Genomic DNA, 23,497 nt, shown 5'->3' with positions numbered 1-23,497 from the left:
AAAACCGGCATTATGTATCTGTTACTGTGCCTGCTCTTTACTCAATGCCATCCTGGATTAAATAGGCTGAATGATCAATGGGTGAGTGAATTATCTTCACCTTATGCCCTACAATTTGCAAACACTCCGACGAGACCATCATGTCAATACCACCAGGAACTTTGTTTCTCTCTGCAATTGCATTTGTACCACTCTCAAACGCAACTGGACCTACAATTGATGGCATACTTCCAAAATCTCAAACTATTGAATTACTTTTTTTCTTTGTCGAAAAACTCAGTTATTTTTATTGACAATGGTGCTGGCTCCGCCAAGTCCACACGCAACTGAGATATATTGTTATGCTTTAATTGCTAATCTCTGGTATTGTGTGACCAAACCCTGGGTCGGTAGATACCATGTAATCTCTACCGACTCCCTATGACTTTAAAAACAGAGCAGGTTTGGCCTCTTGTATGTTAATGTCAGAAGTCTATTTCCAAAAATAGACATGATTAGAATTTGGGCCAAAACGACAAATGCAGACATAATGGTTTTATCAGAAARTTGACTAAAGAAATGTATGTCAAATAACTCGATTTCTATTGATGGGTACACAGTTTTTAGAGCTGATCGGATGAGTAAAGGAAGAGTGGTTGCAATTTATGTTAAATCCGAGTTTAACACCTCTGAAATTCTCTCGATTACCAAAGCCAGACATTTTGAATTGCTTGCGGTTAAAGTGAACYTATATAAGGACTCCCACATCACTGTAGTCAGCTGCTACAGACCGCCCTCGGCTTCGGGAGACACACTAAACTCTCTTTCTGATGATGTCCTGCACCAGTTAAATGACTCTGAATTTGTTCTTTTAGATTTGAACTGGGACATGCTTACATCTGTATTGGACTCTTTTAAAGAACTGTGTGACTCTCTGAATCTCGCTCAATTAATTCATGCGCCGACAAGACCGAATCCCAGAGCACAAAAACAAATCAACTCCATTGTACATTATTCTAACGAATACCCCTCACAAATACACATGGACTGGGATATTATGTAATGATGTCAGTGATCACTGTGCTATTGCTTGTGTTAGAAATACAATAATGACTAAAGGCAAACCCCGTTATATTTTTAAAAGACATTTTAGACAGTTTGATGAGCAAGCGTTCTTACATGATCTGTACCATAATATTGACAGAGTAAGTCTGATTCCCGATGTTGACACTGCCTGGGACTATTTTTATATGAAATTTGTGTCCATTTGTGATAAACATGCCCCTGTGAACAAATGTAGAATCAGTGGAAGGGACAATCCATATATCTTGGGCTCAAGCGAGACATACAAATGCTCCTGTTGACTGGACCTCCTTCAGAGCACTAAGAAACAAATGCACAGGTTTGATCAAGAAGTCCAAATCAGATTACTATTGAAATGCAGTCACAGAGAACCTAAAACAACCATAACCAAGTTCTGGAAGCTAATCAAATCAGTGTCAGGTTCTAATGTAGCCTCTGGCCTTCCTGACCATTTAATGATGGATTCTAATGAAGTGAAAGATAAAGCTGATATTGTAGGGGTTTTTAACAAGCACTTCATATCTGCTYGTASAGTTMTTAATAATGGTGGGGCCCAGGCCTCTAATGTKAGCWKTGTTACAGTCAACTATGATATAGGCCCTCATGTGAACCATGTTAACTTTGAGCCTGTTRCTTATACTGAGGTCTATAGCATGTCTGAGCACTAAAGGCAATAGACACTTAAAAAGTCTGCAGGTCCAGACAACCTGGACTCCTACCTCTTAAAGATAGCAGCTGGTATTATTACTGAACCTGTGGCTCATATTTTCAACTTGAGTCACTTGACCAATTCCATACCCAGCATTTGGAAATCAGCTTATGTCCTCCCACTGCTAAAGGGTGGAGATCCCTCAGATGCTAATAACTATCGTCCTATCTCCAAACTCCCTATCCTGGCTAAAGTCTATGAATCCCTAGTTAATTCATAGTTAAAAAACGTCTCAATTGAAAATYACATACTGAGCGGGGTTCAGTCTGGCTTTAGATCGGGACACAGCACCACGACTGCAGCTATGGCAGTGGCAGACGACATCATTAATGCACTTGATTAAAAGCAACACTGTGCTGCTCTGTTGATTTGGATTTATCAAAGGCCTTTGATTCAGTTGATTCAGTTGCTAGCGAGACTCAGAAACATTGGTCTCAGTGAAGGGGAAGTCAATTGGTTTAGGAATTATCATATTTGACAGAACACAATGTGTATATACTGACAATCACAAGTCTAGCTTTTTTGAGATTAATATAGGTATGACCCAGGGTTCCATTTTAGCTCCAGTGTTGTTCTCAATTTGTATGAATGATTTAGGAAATGGGATGCAACCAGAAAAGTTACATCTATATGCAGATGATAAAGTCATATATTCATGTGCTCCTTCTCTGGTTCAGGCTGTCGAAGAGCTCCAGACTGCTTTTCAGTCACTGCAGGCCTCCCTTTATGGTCTCAAACTGGTCTTGAATGTACAAAAAACTAAATTCATGACCTTTACCAGAGCTTGAACTCTGCCAGAGAAGGTTAGCATTGTCACATCTGGTGGCTTATCCATTGAAAAAGTGTCATCCTACAATTACCTAGGTATTTGGTTGGATGACAAGTTGTCCTTTAAAGTTCATGTGGATAATCTTGTGACAAAGCTTAAATTGAAATTGGGTTTATATTTTCGTAATAAGGCCTGCTTCCCGCTTATGGCTAGAAAGAAGCTTGTTCAGGCCACTTTTCTCTCTGTAATTGAWTWTGGTSACTTGRTGTATATGCATGCTGCAGCCTCTGTCTTACAGAGACTGGACTCTGTTTATCATGCATCCTTGCGCTTTATTACAAATGCCAAGTCACTCAKCCACCATTGCACKTTGTACCAAATGGTAGATTGYACCTCACTTTATATGCGCAGAAAGATACATTTGTGTGTTCATCTACAAAGCCCTTTTGGGTAAACTCCCTCTTTACCTCTGTAGTSTGGTCTCCTTCACCACCAGCAGTTACCATACCCGTTCTGCTAGGTGGTTGCTACTTAAAGTCCCCAGGTCATTCACAGTATTAGGCAAGACTGCCTTCTCTTCTCGTGCACCAGAGGCATGGAATAGTCTACAATCCATGCTTCATCTAGATAAATTAGTGCCACTGAATGAGTTTAAAATATTCATGTTACAGAGGAGTATAAGTGCTTTTTTTTTAGGCTGGATCACGTTGTGTTGTATTGTTGAATGTTTTAATTATGTAATGTATTGATTGTTACTGCCTTCTTGGCCAGGTCTTCCTTGAAAAAGAGACTCTGGGTCTCAATGGGCTTTTCCCGGTTAAATAAAGGTTAAATAAAATAAAATATTGATGCAGTAGTAGCTAAGATTGGGAGAAGTCTGTCTATAATAAAMCGATGCTCTGCCTTCTAGAGAGCCAGGCACACCCACTGGGGAGCCAGGCCCAGCCAATCAGAATTTGTTTTCCCTCACAAAAGGGCGTTATCACAGACATAAATATTCCTCAGTTTCGTCAGTTTTCCGGGTGGCTGGTCTCAGGCAATCCCACAGGTGAAGATGACAGATGTGGAGGACCTGGGCTAGCGTGGTTACACATGGTCGGCGGTTGCAAGGCCGGTTGGACGTACTGCCAAATTCTCTAAAACCCATGGTAGAGATTAACATTATGGCAACATCTATGGTGGACATTACTGCAGTCAGCATGTCAATTGCATGCTCCCTCAAAACTTGAGAAGTCTGTGTCGTTGTGTGACAAAACTGCACATTTTAGTGTGGCCTTTTATTTATTGTCCAAGGTGCAAAAAAAAAAAAAAAAAAAATGTTTTTGCTTTGTCATTATGGGGTATTGTGATGTCATTATGGGGTATTGTGTGTAGATTGCTGAGGACATTTTTTTGATTTAATCCATTTTAGAATAAGGCTGTAACATAAACAAAATGTGGAAAAAGGGAATGGGGTCTGAATACTTTCCAAATGTCTACTTTCTCAAAACATAAGATTAATCTGTAAAACAAATAGAGACATTATTTGGTTACAACACTGAAAGAAGTTGGTGAAGAAACTTTGTAAGAGTCTACAAGAGAGCACACTGGGCTACGCAATGCAAAGTTGACCTGTTTGTTGACATTCTACAATGCATTCTGGGTGTCGAGTAAACGTCTGTCAGACCAAAGATGCTATAACAAAATGAGGTGAAGAGATGTTTCACTTATCTTTGAGTAAATTTGCATAAGTGAAAGAAGGGAATTATGGTAGACGACACACCCCCTTCATCATGCAGTTTGTGCGTACGCTGCAGAGACCACTGTAGAATGATCACATCGTGTGTTGGTATGTGTCAAAGGGTTACATTTGTAAAAAAAWWTMTTTTTATTTACGACAGACTTAAGCCAGATCAGTCAGTAGTGCAAAAAAGCAGGTTAAACTATTTTGATAAAATAATGCAATTATTAGTGGGTGTTATGGTAGACTTATATTAAGCCTAAGTATTCATTAGATGATTGCTGACAGTTTTAAATGCAGTGTATTTGACCTTTAATTGTACAACAAATCGAGATATATATCGTGAATCGSCCATAAATTWGAAAAATAAAAATCGAGATATGAATTTTAGGCCATAATCGCCCAGCCTTAGTTTCTATTTGTTTGATGCCATTCCATTTGTTCCGTTACAGCCGTCCTCCCCTCAGCAGCCTCCTGTGGTGTGGGTCTGTGTAAATGTAACAGCGAAAGACTTTCAGAAGAGTTKTTTTCTTCTTTTTTTCACCTGCTGGTATAAAACCACACAAACAAATCCTTGTGTAACTGACGCACATAATTCCTTGTCAACTCAATATCCATCAGAGAAAACAAGGGATGCGCTAACCCTTGATGGCAATGTTTAGTAATTCTTCAGGGATCCACAAAACAATAACAAGTAGCCTGAACTCAATTGAGCTCTGTTCACCTCACTGCTGCAGTGAGCCCGCGGTGTTAGRGATTAGCACTCTCTCCATTGACTGGCATTGACTTAGTTAGCGTCACATGCTAACTCTCCTCCAGACGCCAGCAGCAGTAGGCTTAGCGCTGTGGTACTTTGGGATTGTAGAGTGGATGATAGCCCAAGTAACAGCCAGTCACATTCAACAGGCCACATGGGGCCTCACGGGCAAAACATCACATTCACATTCACCACCTACATTAACATATAATTATAAATACATCCCAAGATATATGCCCATTGGTTGAGAGAGAGGAAGGTGATAATTACAAGTGAGCCAATAGGTTCACTTGTAGCTTGTTCTCTCACGCCTTCTCACCCTCCATTCCTTCTTAACCCAGTTTAAAGAAGAAAAMAAAAAAACACATGAAAAAAGGGTGCTTATGAAAATGCTAATCGGCTCCTTGACTCCTTCCTCTGTGGCTGTAATTGAATACAAGCGCCTGAATCGTGACGCAGGGGAATCAACTGCCCCGGCATGATTAACACACCTCAGTCACCTCCCACCCCTCTGCCCATACATCAATCAACACACTTCCCCATGGTATCAGGGCATTCCCCCTCAATGCCACTCCCATCAGAGAGAGAAAGTGAGAGGGAGGGAGGGCGAYAGAGTGAACAGCCAGTGATCCATTTTTTTTATTTTAGCTTTARTTAACTAGGCAAGTCAGTTAAGAACAAATTCTTACTTTACAAATGARGGCCTACCCCYGTCAAACCCTCCTAACKCAGACGATGTTGGTCCATCATGCACAGAGAGACAGAAAAACCAGTTTGTTACCCGTCGGCTGTCGAGTCTTTGCATATTCAAATCTATTAGGGGAGATTCAGCATATTCAAATCTATTAGCCTACATAGAAAGAAAAATGAATGAAACGCACACAAGCCTGGAGTGCAGCTGAAAGGTATTGCTATGAATCACTTTGATGTAGGGGTGGTGCCGGCTTGGGCCTGATTTATTCATCTAAAGTCTCACACACAGAGACCAGACTATGTGGCAACCCAGGACACAGTATCCAGTGGACGCTGAGGGGGCTCTAGCTGCTGCATGGTGCTGTGTGAGGTATCGGACTACGTTTACCATCCAAACAAACACACAACACCACACAGGAGGGGCCACACACACACACACACACACAGAGTCCCTCCCAACCTTACCTGACCCCATTGTGTCACAGCGTTTGGGTCCGTGGCTGGAGTGAGAGAGACAGAGAGAAAGGAGCAGGCCAACCATGCGACAGGCAGGCAGCTCTGGTTGCAGGGCTGAAAATGTATTACTAATTGAATGACTGACTGCAGTCCTCAGGGTCTCCCTGACCTCTTTATATTAACGGTGGCAGGGTGAAACAAGCTAGGCTACTAGTAGTTACTGTGTATAAGTAACCGGTTAGGKTAGTTACCCTATTACTATACAAGAGCTACTACTCTAAAGACTTCCCTCCCCCCTATAGGACATTGAACTACATACATGGCTACTAGAGGTGTGACTTCAAAACAACAAGTTAGGCTACTTCTTACTCAATGACCACTTACTAATCTGAGACTTTCCTGCACCACGCCAGCCATTATTGCTGAAGGAGACAGAGCTATCATATCCGCCCGGAACACCTGGTGTTTACAAGAGAGAGTGCGAAAGAGAGAGAGAGACCGTGAAAGAGCGTGAGCGCGAAAGAGAGAGAGCGCGAAAGAAAGAGAGCGCAAAAGAAAGAGAGAGCGCAAAAGAAAGAGAGAGCGTGAAAGAGAGAACGAAAGAAAGAGAGAGAAATATTATACAGTGAGCACCTGCTGTCTACACTATAGAAAGAGAAAGAGATAGAGACAGAGGGAGAGAGGATTAAAGCAGTGAGAAATATGGTTAAAAGGGGTTGGAAAAGCGAAGGAAAGAGGGAGGATTAGAGCAATGAGAAATACGGGTTAAAAGGGGTTGGAAAACTGAAGGATGGAGTGAGAGAGGGCAGGGTTAGGTTGTCATCCAGACTCTCTCTGGCTGTGGTGATCGGTGGGCACTTTTGGTCCTACGGGACTAGTCCAGGGTTGAGATGGCGGCACGTACCTACTGTATTTCAAAATGCATCCTGTCGAGTCACTGACTGACCCTGTCACTAACCCCTCTCCCAGAGAGAGAGGGTGAGAGAGAGAGAGACTACAGACAAAATAAGAGGGGCATTGGGAAGAGAGAAGAAGTGCGGGAGTGMGAGAAAGATAAAGAAAGAGAGAGAGGACAGGTAGGGTGGCGATACACAAGGGGCACCAGTCAGTCAGTMAGACCGGATCAGGCCCCGTCTCTGGGTCTCTGGTAGGACAGAGGCAGCATTATGGAGCACTGAGCCCAGCAGGACAGGCAGATTGACTTTGTACAGAAAGTTAATAATATTATCACATATGACCACCAAGCACTAACCTCAATTTCAACTTAGTATATGACTTCAACTCTGACTCAGCTGTTCCCCTGTTCATTTCTTTGTTCCATGGGCTACCAAAACGCCTCAGGCATCGACGCGGCAGATGAGCTGGAGTCCTGGTGAAATTGAGGTGAAGACAAAACCAAAACCGACCCTCCATTCTATTGGCAAATGTCCAGTCACCCAAGAATAAGATGGATGAGCTTTGAAACTTCTCACCCAGAGCAACCGTTTCTGGTGGGCGGAGACTAACACAGAGAGACTTAAAACCGTCCTCTCTCACTTCTACCAACACGTCTCCTGCGCCACTAGCAAATGCTAAATCTCTAGACCACTTTTATTCTACCCACAGAAAGCATACAAGCCCCTCCCTCGTCCTCCCTTCGCCAAATCTGACCACAACTCCATTCTCCTGCTTACAAACAAAATCTCAAACAGGAAGTACCAGTGATTTGCTCACTACGGAAGTGGTCGGATGAAGCAGTCGAGAGGCTACAAGACGGTTTTGCTAGTCATCCCCACAGTGACTATATGAACGTATCCAAACCAAAAACAATGGATTACAGGCAATATTCATGCTGGGCTAAAGGTTAGAGCTACCACCCACAAGGAACGGGACACGGAAGCATAGAAAGCCCGCTATGACGAGACATCAAACACGCAAAAGGACAATATAGGAAGAAGGTGGAATCCCATTACCCCGGCTCCGACCCTTGTCGTATGTGGCAGAGCTTGCAGAATACAACACTGTGTCTTGCGTGAAAGCCCCTGTTTTTCTGGATCAATAAAAAGACCACCGGGCCAGATGGAAGACCAGGACGCAGTCTCAAAGCATGAGCCAACCATCTGGCAAGWGTCTTCACTAGGGGTGTGAACGTTTAAACATTTAAACAAAGTTTGGATCCTTAATGTTAAGAACTTTTTTCCCCACTTACAGTGCCWTMGGAAAGTATCCAGACCCCTTGACTTTTTCCACATTTTGTTACGTTACAGCCTTCTTTTAAAATTGATTAAATAAAAAAATGTCCCCAACAATCTACACACAATACCGCATAATGAACGCGAAAATAGTTTACAAATGTTTGCAAATGTATTACAGATAAAAAACAGAAATACCTTATTTACATAAGTATTCAGACTCTTTGCTTTCAGACTCGAAATTGAGCTCAGGTGCATCCTGTTTCCATTGATCATCCTTGAGTTGTTTCTACAACTTGAGTGGAGTCCACCTGTGCTAAATTCAATTGATTGGTCCCACAGTTGACAGTGCATYTCACAGCAGAAACAAAGCCAGGAGGTCGAAGGAATTGTCCGTAGAGCTCCGAGACAGGKTTGTGTCGAGACACAGATCTGGGGAAGGGTACCAAKAWWTMTTTGCWGCATTGAAGGTCCCCAAGAACAGTGGCCTCCATTATTCTTAAATGGAACAAGTTTGAAACCCAATAGTCAATCTGACAGAGCTCTAGAGTTCCTCTGTGAAGATCGAAGAACAATCCAGAAGGACAACCATCTCTGCAGCACTCCACCAATCAGGCCTTCATGGTAGAGTGGCCAGACAGAAGCCACTCCTCAGTAAAAAGGCACATGACAGCCCGCTTGGAGTTTGTCAAAAGGCACCTAAAGTCTCTCAGACCATGAGAAACAAGATTCTCTGGTCTGATGAAACCAAGATTTAACTCTTTGGCCTAAATGCCAACCATCACATCTGGAGGAAACCTGGCACCAACACTACGGTGAAACATTTTCCATGTTATAGCCTAACGAGACTATATGGCTATTAAGCCCTGGGGAAAGTTATAGAAACAAAACCAGAGGAACAGGCACACTTTAGGCTACTTTGGTGAATTTGTGAGGCATGCAAGACAAGACATTGCAAGATGCAGATTGCCAAGACATATGCGCACTATTCTGCCTACCCTCCTCGCTCTCCCTTGTGCTGGCCTGCCTGCTCCTTCTCTTAGCTAAGGACGCAAGTATGTATTCAGTCTTCGGTCTGTTGCCTGTKGAATATCCTAGTTAATTCATGGAACCGATGTTGCCGGGATACAGAGGTATCTTCTTGCGAGCATGGGGTACCATTTGTTGCTGAGTGGGTGGAGGTGTTTTTGTCAAATAATATGAAATTACAGTAGGCTACAGGTACCCTGTATCAATTACCRTTTTCAGATATAATGGAATCTGGCCAATTGAAAGCTCCTCGGCTACGGCACGTTTGCTTGTCTGTTAGGATATGCTACACTYTGGAAAAAGCTGACACAAAACCTTCTCTGGAGATATGAGTGGCATTTTACTTGTCTGTAAAGTAATGCTGCTTCTGAAGCCGGATTAKCTTCCATCACTAGGAGACCAGAACACTCAATCAAATAATCTCGAGCTGCTGCGCGAAGCCTGRCTGCGCGCAGACCACTCTCTTCTAAAGAAGTAGCCTACTTTAAATGTTTTTAAATACCGTGACTTACCAAGACATTTATTAGAAAGAAAGCACATCTAGCTATCCTACCATAAAAAAACAAAACAGCAGCACATCCATCAGCAATGTTTATTGTTGTCAGGCACTTTTTAAAATTGCCTAAAAAGTAATCAATTGTCGCTATTGACATGTTACTGRAGCTGCGGTCTATGTCTGTAAAGCTTTACGGACACAGCGGTCATACATGCGTAATAGGACCATTATTCTACATTGTGAATTCTTTATCGTTTTAATGGAAAACTGATGGCAGTTGAACGTTGTCACATTTTCAATCTCTCCTTGTCCCAGTCTGTAARCCCAACATGTTTCAAGCTGACCACCATTGTCCTTGTTCCCAAGAACTCCAAGGTAACCTGCCGAAATYACTATCGCCCCATAGCACTCACATCTGTAATTATGAAGTGCTTTGAAAGGCTGGTCATGAKACACATCAACACCATCTCATTTTGGACAAGAGGGTAAATAAGTAWGTGAGAATGCTGTTCATAGACTACAGCTCAGTGTTCAACACAATAGTCCCCTCCAAGCTCGTCACCAAGCTGGGACTGATCACCTCACTCTGCAATTGAATCCTGGACTTCCTGACGGGCTGGCCCCAGGTGGTGAGGGTAGGAAACAACACATCTGCCACGCTGACCCTCAACACGGTGGKCCCTCAGGAGTGTGTGCTTAGTCCCCTCCTGTACTCCCTGTTCACCCACAACTGCGTGGCCACGCATGGCTTCAACYCCGTCATCAAGTTTGCTGACGACAACGGTGGTAGACCTGATCAATGATGAGACAGCCTACAGGAAGGTCAGTGCCATGACAACAACCTCTCCCTAAATGTCCGGAAGGCCAAGGAGCTGATCGTGGACTACAGGAGAAAGAGAGGTGAGCACGACCCCATCCATATCGACGGGYCTGTAGWGGAGCGGGTCGAGAGCTTCAGGTTCCTTGGCATCCACAACGCTAAGGACTTAACATAGTCCACACAGACGTGAAGACGGAGCGGAGGCGCCTCTCCCCCCCTCATTTCACTGTAAGGTCTACACCTGTTGAATTCGGCGCACGTGACAAATAAACTTTAATATGATTTGAATAGATCTGGCATGGGCCATCGGATCCTCTAAAATGTCTACAGCTGCACCATCAAGAGCATCTTGACTGGCTGCATCAACGCTTGGTATGACAAATGCACCGCCCTCGACCGCAAAGCGCTTACAGAGGGTGGTGTGGATAGCCTAGTTCATCACTGGGGCCGAGCTCCCTGCCATCCAGGACATTTATATCAGGCGGTGTCAGAGGAAGGCCCGAAAAATTGCCAAAGACTCGAGTCAGCCAAGACATAGACTGTTACCTCTGCTACAGTCAGGCAAATGGTACCGGAGCATTGGCTCTCTGACCAACAGGCTCCAGGACAGCTTCTACCGCCAAGCCAAAAGACTGCTAAATAGTCAATTAATGCTTACCCTAACTATCTGCACTGACCTTACACACACTCACTAGACTATACACTGATTGTACAAGACATTAGGAACAGCTCTTTCCATGACAGACTGACCGGGTGAATCCAGATGAAAGCTATGATCCCTTATTGATGTCAGTCTAGATCAGGCCTGGGCAATTATTTTCCATGGAGGGCCACATTAGAATATATTTTTGCCATCCCGGGCCAGAATCATATTACAGGATTATACATCATGTGTATGACCGTGTTGACAGATATATCTACTGTAAATCACGTCCCGATATGCTACTTATTTTACTTTTTTAACACGCACAGAAATAAACCACATCCATGTTCTACTTTTGGTAGGTATTTTCATTATTAAACATGCAATGAACTACACGGAGGGAAAAGTAAACTGTGCATTCAGCACCACGGACAGAGCTCTTGTTAACAGGTATGCACAAAAACACAAGAAAGAGAGAYAGCTCAACATTACATTTAAACTACTCAGTGTGAGGAGTCTCTGATGGGCATTGGTTCGAGCAGTGACGGTATAGCTTAGGTATCGTTTTTGACGTCTTTATGTGCAGGATTGCTGAGGTGAGAGTCAGTAAGAGAGGATCTGTACCTTGACTTGATATATTTCATCACTGAAAATGTCTGTTCACATACATAGGTTGACCCAAACAGTACAAACATATTCTGAGCATGACTCCTAATCTTTGGACAGTTTTGTTCATCAAGAGATGCATAGAACCTCGTCAGTGACATTGGAGAACTATTCAAAACAATCACTGCATCAGACTGAAGATCAATAAGCTCAAGTTGCAGGTCAGTGGGAACGTTATCCACATTGAAGGTGAAAGGAGAGGAAACCAACAACAGCATGTCATTTTCCAACACTTTGAAATCCTCAAAACGACGAGAAAACTCACCGTTCAAAGCACGCAGCAGTAATGTATACTTCTCCCGCTGGTCATCTGATAGGGAACAGCCTAGTAGTGTCGGAAGGTGGGTGGGATTGTTGGCTTCTACTTGGCAGGTCAGGAGTAATTTTCCCTTGAAGGCTTTGACAAGGCTGTACATCTGATGMGCAAAAAGGCCCTTCCCTTGTAGTTTGGAATTTAGTTCATTCATGAGGGCCATGATGTCCACGGTGAAGGCAAAAATCAGCCAACCATTCTTTTTCTTGCAGTTGAGGGAAATCCACATATTTTCCCAGCTTTGCCAAACACTTATTAACCTCCTCCAATAAATATTTCCCTGTGGTTGTGCTGTTCATTGACTGCCCTGAAGCAAGCTCCTCTAATTTCAAAGTCTGGAGTTATGCCTCGTAAGAATATCAACAACTGCGCCGTGTCACTGCTCTCATCCAGGGCCAAGGAGAAATAGGTGAAATCCCTTGTCTTTCAACTGTTGTTCCATATTCTCTGCGATGTCCTCAACACGCCGTGTCACTGTTCGCCTTGACAGGGAAACATTTTCAAACAGCTCTTTCTTGTTAGGGCAAAGTATTGCTGCAGAGTCAAATAAACAGTATTTCATGAATTCGCCCTCAGCGAATGGCTTGCTAGGTTTAGCAATTTCGTGAGACAGTACACAACTAGCACTCGCAATTCCGTCGTTTGCTGAATGCAGTTTTGTGAAAAGTCCTTGCTGCTTTTGCAACTGAGAAATCAACTCTTCCGATGCACTTGTCCTCTGCTCAGAAGACCCATTCCTATATTTCTCTGCATGCTTCGGCTGGAAGTGTCGGGACAAGTTGTAGTCTTTCAAGACAGCYATGCTCTCTTTGCACACTAACCACACAGCTTTCRCTGATACCTCKAAGAAATATTTCAATGTCTACTTTCCTTTTCTTTGAAAAACGAATTTTTGCGCAATTTCTACCTAGCTACTATTTGTAACTGTGACGTGTATGTCAACATGTCAGTCACTGTCTGTCCTCGTGRTGTTATTAATARGGGCATTCAAAATCAAATGCCCCACAAGCGGTGGGAGTTAAATCAGTACACAAAGGTGAGTATTCACTGGGCTTTTCATTTGAATAACAAATACGTTTTTCAAAGCATTACTATCGCAAATTCTTTATGTGATCCGAGCATGATTTCGTGGGCCGTATTGAAACAGGTTGCGGGCCGCATACGTCCCCCGGGCCGGCCTTTGCCCAGGCCTGGTCTAGATGAAGGGGAGGAGACAAGTTAAAGAAGGATTTTTAAGCCTGGAGACAATTGAGACATGGATTGTGTATACAGTATGTGCCATTCAGAGGGTGAATGGGCAACACAAAAGATTTAAGCGCCTTTAAAACGGGGTATGGTAGTAGGGGTCAGGCGGACCGGTTAGTGTGTCAAGAACTGCAACGCTGCTGGATTTTTCACGCTCAACAGTTGCCCGTGTGTATCAGGAATGGTCCACCAGCCAAAAGACAACCAGCCAACTTGACACAACTGTAGTCAACATGTCWGCTCGGGGCGGCAGGTAGCCTAGTGGTTAGAGCGTTGGACTAGTACRCGAAAGGTTGCAAGATCGAATCCCAGAGCTGACAAGTTACAAATCTGTCATTCTGCCCCTGAACAAGCAGGTAACCCACTGTTTCTAGGCTGTCATTGAAAATAAGAATGTGTTCTTAACTTACTTGCCTAGTTAAATAACGCTTTTGAACGCTTTTAGTAGGGCTGCAGAGCGTGCAACTCAATATTAGGACGGTGTGTTCCTAATGTTTTGTACAACACACACTGACATTTCCACACAAAACATGACTACACAAAACAAACATTTATTTACTCCTATTAATATCTATCCTGATGCCTTTACTTTACCCTGCCTTCATGTACATATCTACCTCAAATACTGCTACGTCTTTACATTGATCTAGTGCCATTCTTGTATTTTATTTTATATATATATTATTTTTTACTTTGCTCGTTGGTAAGGGCTCATTAGCAAGCATTTCAAGGTGAAATCTCAGACCAGTTGTATTTGGCGCATGTGACAAATAACATTTGATTGGTTTGAGAGGAGGAACAATGGCCCCAGTGTGCGTGCTGCCTCTGCCCTCCGCTGCATCCCAACAGCTGGGAGATACAGGAGCCATACAGACAGGCCTCCTAGCAGGTAAGGTACGCCAAGGTGATTCACACACATACAACCACTGGCCTCATTTTGCTCTCTTCTCTTTCCGCCCTCTCCTTTCTCTCTCGCAYGCAGTGTGAGAAGAGAAAGCTACAGGCTGGCAACAGATCAAACCATGGCCGTCCTGCTCATTAGGCAGGATTAGGRAGCCGCCTCTGGCGGCAGATTGACGAGGYCYGCATTTTCTGAGCTAAACTGACCAAGACGCACCTCCAACACATAAAACCTGATATAATTCTGTTAAAAAACAATGACAATTTCTCTCAACCAGTGGCATATGGGCTTTTTAGGTGAGCGCTGGTGCTMCCCTGTGATGAACAGTGCCCACTTTGTAAAAAGCAGGGGAGATAAAAAATGTTGCCTTTTTCATGTTGCTGATTGGAGAGACACATCGCTGTGGCGCTCCACCAACATTCCGTAAAAATTTTTTTTTAACATACATCACGTAGCAGACAAAGAATATGGTAGAAAGAGTATMTGGCCTTTTCTTTAACCTACAGGCTGGAGATAAAATGTATGGCAATGTAATGAGATGGCCACTTTTTACATCGGTTTCTCCGATCAAATAGCCTAACATAAATGGCGCTCAAATTAAAAATGTGCTGGCATGTTAACAAACAACATATCCTTAAAACAGGACAGGTCAAAGTAAAATGGACAATATGGAATAGACAATCACAACTGTTGTCCAGGAGTTTCACCCCATTGACATTATCAGTGGTTTCAAATTTGTATCCGTACATTTTTGACAAGCTGTGTAAACACATTGCAGATAGGCTCACGATAACTCCGGATAAAGTTGGGTAGCTGATATTCAGTGCTTAAATAGCCAAATTGATTAGTCACAGGAATCAGGACTAATAAAGCCAATGCAAATGGCCTGTTTTACAAATGGTGGGTAGTCATAAATTTCCATTGTGGCGACATAGTTYGCTACACCCCAGTATGCACGAGTCGATGTCTTTTGGACGTCTTTATTTGGTCCTTTCCGGGTGTTTTTGTGTGTGTTTTACAAACGGTAGACTTAKCACATTTATTTCAGGCAACAATGTAGGCTACACCTCAGTAAGCACGGACCAACGCCGATGCCATTTGGACMMRRTTTTTTMGMMSKYMRCKYYKCSGSCRTMYWTTRKAAYMRCKKSGYKKWWKKWTTTTTMMRCSGYKCKAAWRRWAAKCKAWRKWWYYKSMRRAAYMTTMGMTRKYYWWWTMMRCSGMTTMGYKKAYSCRTRKWTTMGMRRTTRKAKRTTTKWTRKYYAKRWAAAAWMYAKCRMYWTTRKAKKWRCSGYAAAAWWWMGYWTTTTRKAKKKCRMGYAAAYYWMSCRTTTRKAKRTTGTGGAAAATATTTATTTTAAACGTACGGAAAATACGTCTTTTAACCTTTAATTCAGAACCTAAATTGAACCTAATTTCAATGTCTGGAAAATATGTATTTTACATGTCTTTTCAACGTCATTTTACTTACTGTGACTATTCTAGTTTTGCTGGGGCGGCATCTTTTGGTCTCACCTTGGGCGGCAGAATGGCAAGGACCGGTCCTGGATCAAAGCAACCACAACAAACAGAAGTGAGAAGAAAGTCTCTGGGTGAGACTGATGCCAAAGCAAGTGGACATCTCACAACAGAGAAATAAGAAATACACATTGGTGAGGATATTTATGCAGCTATTACTTTAATCACTAACTGGGCAAAACTGCAGACATGACAATTGTACTGACAACCGCATGTAACATTATTTCCTCTAATGTAACAGTTGACATGCAGTGACACAGGCTTATGTAAAACTTAAACAAATAGAAGTACAGGGAACAAAGGCATGGGAGATTGGGCAATAGGCCATATATGTCCATCTTCCCCCTCCTCTACTTTGGTTCTGTGATTCTCTCCACTGGGCCCGTTCCAGTTCGTAGCAAGTGTGCCAAGGGTTGATAACACAACCCCAGGAGATAAGGAAATCCCACTTGGATGATAAGTACACACTTCAAAGATAACAAGGACACACTTTTAAAGTGACAGGGCCATGGGTGGACTCGAGCACTCAGAGGGCCTGTTGGCCAAGGTCCATGGTTTAGGTGCATCTCCTCAAACTAGTTGTGCAAGGGTGAATTATAGTGTAGAGAGCGAGAGACAGAACATCTATCTCCTAAATGCTTTAAATGGGGTGATTTCAAGTTCATGTCTCCAGTCAGGGTTTCTGTTGGGAAAATGTGGCACCGGACAACTTGACCAGGAAGATTTTAATTTACTGGCCATTTGAGAAATTTACCAGACCCATATGCATTGGGTGCATAACCCATTAGGGCGTCCASCCACGGTGCTCAGAATGACAGAAATCACATGTCGATTTTGGTAATGCATCTTAACAGAACATGAAACTCATGTAATTAAGTGGCCAATAAAAAACATTTTCAAACATTGGTCAAACACCATTCTAAACAGAACACKCGGGAAAACACAATTATAAACAGCACACCTGATAGCGCTACCATATATGACAGATAAAAATCGCTGTTCGAAACATAGAAAGAGGGGGAATGTAAAGATGCAATAACTAGGATGGGTTGCWAATATGAAAAGTAGGATTGTGCRTTTGGKTTCTGGACAAGAAAGTTGATATGAAAACCAATAGAATAGGAGATAAATGGCTAGTGGTGGGTCCAATAGAGAAGTAAATGGAAATAAATTTGCCAACATTATATAGGCTAATCACTCCTGTCAAAACAGAAAAAAAATGTAATCATTCAAAATACTTCAACAGAAAGCATGACTTAGCCACAGAGGAATCGAGAATCATTAGCTTCTTAAAAATAGATGTGGATTATTTCAAAATCACAAGCTTGTAGGCCTTTGCCTAGTTTGGCAGCCGGCGTGGCAATAGGCCTAGCTGATTATTGACTTGCCGCTGTCAGTGAAAAGCATCTAAAATATGTGTGAAGAAAATGTGTCTTGAGTAAAACAATTTAAGCTGAGAAAAGAAGAATGGGAGGGGTATGTCATGAGGATTGGTGATTCTTGCACATTTATTGTTTCATTGTGTACATTTTTTGTCCTTTGATTAAAAAATATATATACATTCAATATTACATACACTACCGGTCAAAAGATTTAGAACATCTACTCATTCAAGGGTTTTTCTTTATTTTTACTATTTTCTATTTGAGATTCTTCAAATAGCCACACTTTGTCTTGATGACAGCTTTGGCAATCTCTCAACCAGCTTCACCTGGAATGCATTTCAATTAACAGGTGTACCTTCTTAAAAAGTTAATTTGTGGAATTTTTTACATCTTAACGTGGTTGAGCCAATCAGTTGTGCTGTGACAAGGTAGGGGAGTATACAGAAGATAGCCCTATTTGGTAAAAGACCAAGTCCATATGATGGCAAGAACAGCTCAAATAAGCAAAGAGAAATGACAGTCCATCATAACTTTAAGACATGAAGGTCAGTCAATATGGAACATTTCAAGAACTTTGAACGTTTTCTTCAAGTGCAGTCGCAAAAACCATCAAGCGCTATGATGAAACTGGCTCTTATGAGGACCGCCACAGGAAAGGAAGACCCAGAGTTACCTCTCTGCAGAGGATAAGTTCATTAGAGTTACTAGCCTCAGAAATTGCAGCCCAAATAAATGCTTCACAGAGTTCAAGTAACAGATACATCTCCACATCAACTGTTCAGAGGAGACTGCGTGAATCAGGCAATCATGGTCAAATTGCTGCAAAGACACCACTAATAAAGGACACCAATAATAAGAAGAGACTTGCTTGGGCCAAGAAACATGAGCAATGGACAATAGACCGTGTGAATTTTGTATTTTGGTGTGGGAGTCCAAATTTGAGATTTTTGGTTCCAACCGCCGTGTCTTTGTGAGACACGGTGTGGGTGAACGGATGATCTCCGCATGTGTATTCCCACCGTAGAGCATGGAAGAGAGGGTTTATGGTGGGAGTGCTTTGCTGGTGACACTGTCAGTTATTTATTTAGAATTCAAGGCATAATTAACCAGCATTGCTACCACAGAATTCTGCAGTCTCCCGGTGGCGCAGTGGTCTAGGGCACTGCATCGCAGTGCTAGCTGCGCCACCAGAGTCTCTGGTGTCGCGCCCAGGCTGGGCTGGTTTCCGCCCAGGCTCTGTCGCAGCGGCCGCAACCGGGAGATCCGTGGGCGACGCACAATTGGCATAGCGTCGTCCGTTAGGGAGGGTTTGGCTGGTAGGGAGGGTTTGGCCGGTAGGGATATCCTTGGTCTCAGTATGTAAAAATGTAATAAAAAAAAATGTATGCACTCTACTGTAAGTCGCTCTGGATAAGAGCGTCTGCTAAATGACTAAAATGTCAAATGTAAATATGCCATCCCATCTGGTTGTGCTTAGTAGGACTATCATTTTGTTTTTCAACAGGACAATACCCAACACACTTCCAGGCTGTGGAAGGGCTATTTTACCAAGAAGGAAAGTGATGGAGTGCTGCATCAGGTGACCTGGCCTCCATAATCCCCCGACCTCAACCCAATTGAGATGGTTTGGATGAGTTGGACCGCAGAGTGAAGGAAAAGCAGCCAACGAGTGCTCAGCATATGTGGGAACTCCTGCAAGACTGTTGGACAAGCATTCCAGGTGAAGCTGGTTGAGAGAACGCCAAGAGTGTGCAAAGCTGTCATCAAGGCAAATGGTGGCTCTTGAAGAATCTCAAATCTCAAAATAATTTTGATATGTTTTACACTTTTTTGGTTACATTTTTTTTTTACACCTTTATTTAACTAGGCAAGTCAGTTGAGAACACATTCTTATTTTCAATGACGGCCTAGAACGGTGGGTTAACTGCCTTGTTCAGGGGCAGAACGACAGATTTTTTATCTTGCAACCTTACGGTTAACTAGTGCAATGCTCTAACCACCTGCCTTCAGTGGCGTGCCGTGGCCTGGGCCTAGGCCTTCAGTGAGGTACTACACAGTCCCACCCGAATTAATCCACCTCTTATTATCATCAATTATGCCATGGCTCTAGACACTATACATTTAGACAGAAACGCATATACCAGCGTTGCGTCACCTTGAAATTGACAAATTGAAATTTTTGGGTAAACAGTGTTTAACAGACAACTTAAGTTTGCAAAGCCAGTGTGGCTCCAAACACCAAATCGATCACTTGCAAATAATAGGCATTCCCAGCAGTACAGTTTGCAGTGCTTCTCGGAGCCTTTGAGCCATTGACAGCGCTCGTAGTTGAAACTTTGAAAGTGGCGAGCGAACGAACCCCTTTCCCGCCTGTGACAGGCTTTGTGGCGTCGGGCGACCTCTCCTTACAATGTCTAACTTTTCTTGAAAAGTTCGTCTTGAGAATGGCGTTATAATTATATCCTCGACGAAATCGATATCTTCTCCTCCTTCCGCCATTGTGGGTTCAAAAAACAGCTTAGTAGAGTTTCCTAGATCTGCATAGACCTGCCCATAGGACCTGCCTCTCAATATTGGTAATCCAATCAAAAAGACGTGGACGCCCTAGGCCTGCTAGCTGGCTCCTGTGTAACACTGGAGCCAGCCAGCAGGCGTACAATAGCCAACTCTAAAGCTGATTGGTGACACAAAATTTAATCCATTCACTTTAAGCTACAAGCGCCCGCACTGTTGATTCTGAAGGCCTGAGAGCAGATTTTAGACCCCTGGCAACACATGATGGCTGAATATGATTGATAAAAGATCTAACATAAAGACCAGCCCTCAAATCTCAACCTGGGGCTGGAAGCAGTGCAACCAAGAGAAAGCTATGAAATGAAGAGATAACTCTTACTCTGGGAATAATTTAATACATATTTGTGGGAAAATATATTTTAAAAAAAATTATATTCTGATGATGTTTAGGCCAGCAGAGAAGGCCTTGCAGCCCTGACGCCCACCACTGCCTGCCTTACATTCCACTCCACGAGGAGCCTGCCTGTTACGCAAATGCAGTTAGAAAGCCAAGGTAAGTTGCTAGCTAGCATTAAACTTATCTTATAAAAAACAATCAATCAATCATAATCACTAGTTATAACTACACATGTGGTGATGATATTACTAGTTTATCTAGCGTGTCCTGCGTTGCATATAATCGATGCGGTGCGCATTCGCGAAAAGGACTGTTGTTTTTTAGGTGTACCTAACCATAAACATCAATGCCTTTCTTAAAATCAATACACAAGTATATATTTTTAAACCTATATATTTAGTTAATATGGCCTGCTAACATTAATTTCTTTTAACTAGGAAAATTGTGTCACTTCTCTTGCAACAGAGTCAGGGTATATGCAGCAGTTTGGGCCGCCTGGCTCATTGCGAACGACATAAGGAAGTGGATGGCTGCAAACTTCTACTTTTAAACTCGGACAAAACAGAGATGCTTGTTCTAGGTCCAAGAAACAAAGAAATCTTCTGTTGAATCTGACAATTAATCTGATAGTTGTAAAGTCGTCTCAAATAAAACAGCTAAGGACCTCGGCGTTACTCTGGACCCTGATCTCTCTTTTGACGAACATATTAAGACTGTTTCAAGGACAGCTTTCCATCTACGTAACATTGCAAAAATCTGAAACTTTCTGTCCAAACATTATGCAGAAAAATGAATCCATGCTTTTGTTACTTCTAGGTTAGACTACTGCAAAGCTCTAATTTCCGGCTACCCGGATAAAGCATTAAATAAACTTCAGTTATGCTAAATACGGCTGCTAGAATCCTGACTAGAACCAAAATCTTTTATCATATTACTCCAGTGCTAGCCTCCCTACACTGGCTTCTGTTAAGGCAAGGGCTGATTTCAAGGTTTTACTGCTAAACTACAAAAGCATTACATGGGCTTGCTCCTACCTATCTTTCCGATTTGGTCCAACCGTACATACCTACACGTACGCTACGGTCACAAGACGCAGGCCTCCTAATTGTCCCTAGAATTTCTAAGCAAACAGCTGGAGGCAGGGCTTTCTCCTATAGAGCTCCATTTTTATGGAATGGTCTGCCTACCCATGTGAGAGACGCAGACCCGGTCTCAACTTTTAAGTCTTTACTGAAGACTCATCTCTTCAGTGGGTCATATGATTGAGTGTAGTCTGGCCCAGGAGTGTGAAGGTGAACGGAAAGGCTCTGGAGCAACGAACCGCCCTTGCTGTCTCTGCCTGGCCGGTTCCCCTCTCTCCACTGGATTCTCTGCCCTCGAACCCTATTACAGGGGCTAAGTCACTGGCTTACTGGTGCTCTTTCGTCCCTAGGACGCACCCTAGGTGCGTCACTTGAGTGGGTTGAGTCACTGACGTGATCTTCCTGTCTGGGTTGGCACCCCCCTTGTGTTGTGCCGTGGCAGAGATCTTTGTGGGCTATACTCGGCCTTGTCTCAGATGGTAAGTTGGTGGTTGAAGATATCCCTCTAGTGGTGTGGGGCTGTGCTTTGGCAAAGTGGGTGGGGTTATATCCTTTCGTTTGGCCCTGTCGCGGGGTATCATCGTATGGGCCACAGGTCTCCTGACCCCTCCTCTCTCAGCCTCCATATTATACTGCAGTAGTTTATGTGTCGGGGGCTAGGGTCAGTTTGTTATATCTGGAGTACTTTCCTGTCTTATCCGGTGTCCTGTGTGAATTTAAGTATGCTCTCTCTAATTCTCTCTCTCTTCTTTCTCTCTCTCGGAGCCCTGAGCCCTAGGACCATGCCTCAGGACTACCTGGCATGATGACTCCTTGCTGTCCCCAGTCCACCTGGCCTGCTGCTGCTCCAGTTTCAACTGTTTCTGCCTGCGGCTATGGAACCCTGACCTGTTCACCGGACGTGCTACCTGTCCCAGACCTGCTGCTTTCAACTCTCTAGAGACAGCAGGAGCGGTAGAGATAGTCTTAATGATCGGCTATGAAAAGCCAACTGACATTTACTCCTGAGGTGCTGACTTGCTGCACCCTCGACAACTACTGTGATTATTATTATTTGACCATGCTGGTCAATTATGAACATTTGAGCATCTGGCCATGTTCTGTTATAATCTCCACCGGCACAGCCAGAAGAGGACTGGCCACCCTCATAGCCTGGTTCCTCTCTAGGTTTCTTCCTAGGTTTTGGCCTTTCTAGGGAGTTTTTCCTAGCCAACGTGCTTCACACCTGCATTGCTTGCTGTTTGGGGTTTTAGGCTGGGTTTCTGTACAGCACTTTGAGATATCAGCTGATGTAAGAAGGGCTATATAAATAAATGTATTTGATTTAAGCAAGTCAGCCATGTTTTTTTTTAAAGGCTTKGCTGCCAGACTAGGCTTCGCTGATAGCCAGGTGTAGCAGTGGTAAGGTGTTGGGACTCTGCTGTTGGGACAGCTTTATGCAAGCCCTAAAAGTTTTTGAGCACCGTTTGTCACCGTTATACTGCAATTAATGTATTTTGTGTTGTTTGTGTTGTGCAGTGGCATTGCTGGCATGCAACCCACATATATATATTTTTTTTACCKCACCAAGATTTACATGCTAAAATCARCACTGCAAACAATCATTTACGCAYCTGCTGCTCTGTTTATCAAATATCCTGATGCCTAGTCACCTTACCCCATTACATATCTWCCTCTATCACTGTAGTATCCCTACACCAGTGGAGGCTGGTGGAAGGAGCTATAGGAGGACGGGCTCATTGTAATGGCTGGAATGGAATCAATGGAACAGAATCAAATGTGGTTTCCATATGTTTGATACTGTTCCATTTATTCCATTCGAGCCATTACAATGAGCCCGTCCTCCTATAGCTCCTCCCACCAGCCATGCACATGGTGAATATGGTACTGGAACTGACTGACCCTGTATATAAACTCAGCAAAAAAAGAAACAGCCCTTTTTCAGGACCCTGTCTTTCAAAGATAATTCGTAAACATCCAAATAACTTCACAGATCTTCATTGTAAAAGGGTTTAAACACTGTTTCCCATGCTTGTTCAATGAACCATAAACAATGAATGAACATGCACCTGTGGAACGGTCGTTAAGACACTAACAGCTTACAGACGGTAGGCAATTAAGGTCACAGTTATGAAAATATAGGACACTAAA

The 23,497-nt window shown here is 43.2% G+C and overlaps 1 protein-coding gene across 1 annotated transcript in view; it reads right to left on the bottom strand.

Moving 5' to 3' along the window:
• The window catches only part of wasf1 (WASP family member 1), a 161,006-nt gene that overhangs the window by 132,861 nt on the left and 4,648 nt on the right, over window positions 1–23,497 (bottom strand). The window contains exon 2 of the mRNA XM_070435905.1: window positions 15,922–15,994. The gene's annotated coding sequence lies outside the window, so the exon portion shown is untranslated. The remainder of the gene's footprint in view (window positions 1–15,921; window positions 15,995–23,497) is intronic.

This window comes from Salvelinus sp. IW2-2015, linkage group LG28, assembly GCF_002910315.2.
Source record: "Salvelinus sp. IW2-2015 linkage group LG28, ASM291031v2, whole genome shotgun sequence".
In the NCBI taxonomy this organism is placed as follows: Eukaryota; Metazoa; Chordata; class Actinopteri; order Salmoniformes; family Salmonidae; genus Salvelinus; species Salvelinus sp. IW2-2015.
Note: the sequence above shows the minus strand (reverse complement) of the source record. Positions and strands in the feature narration are given on the sequence as shown.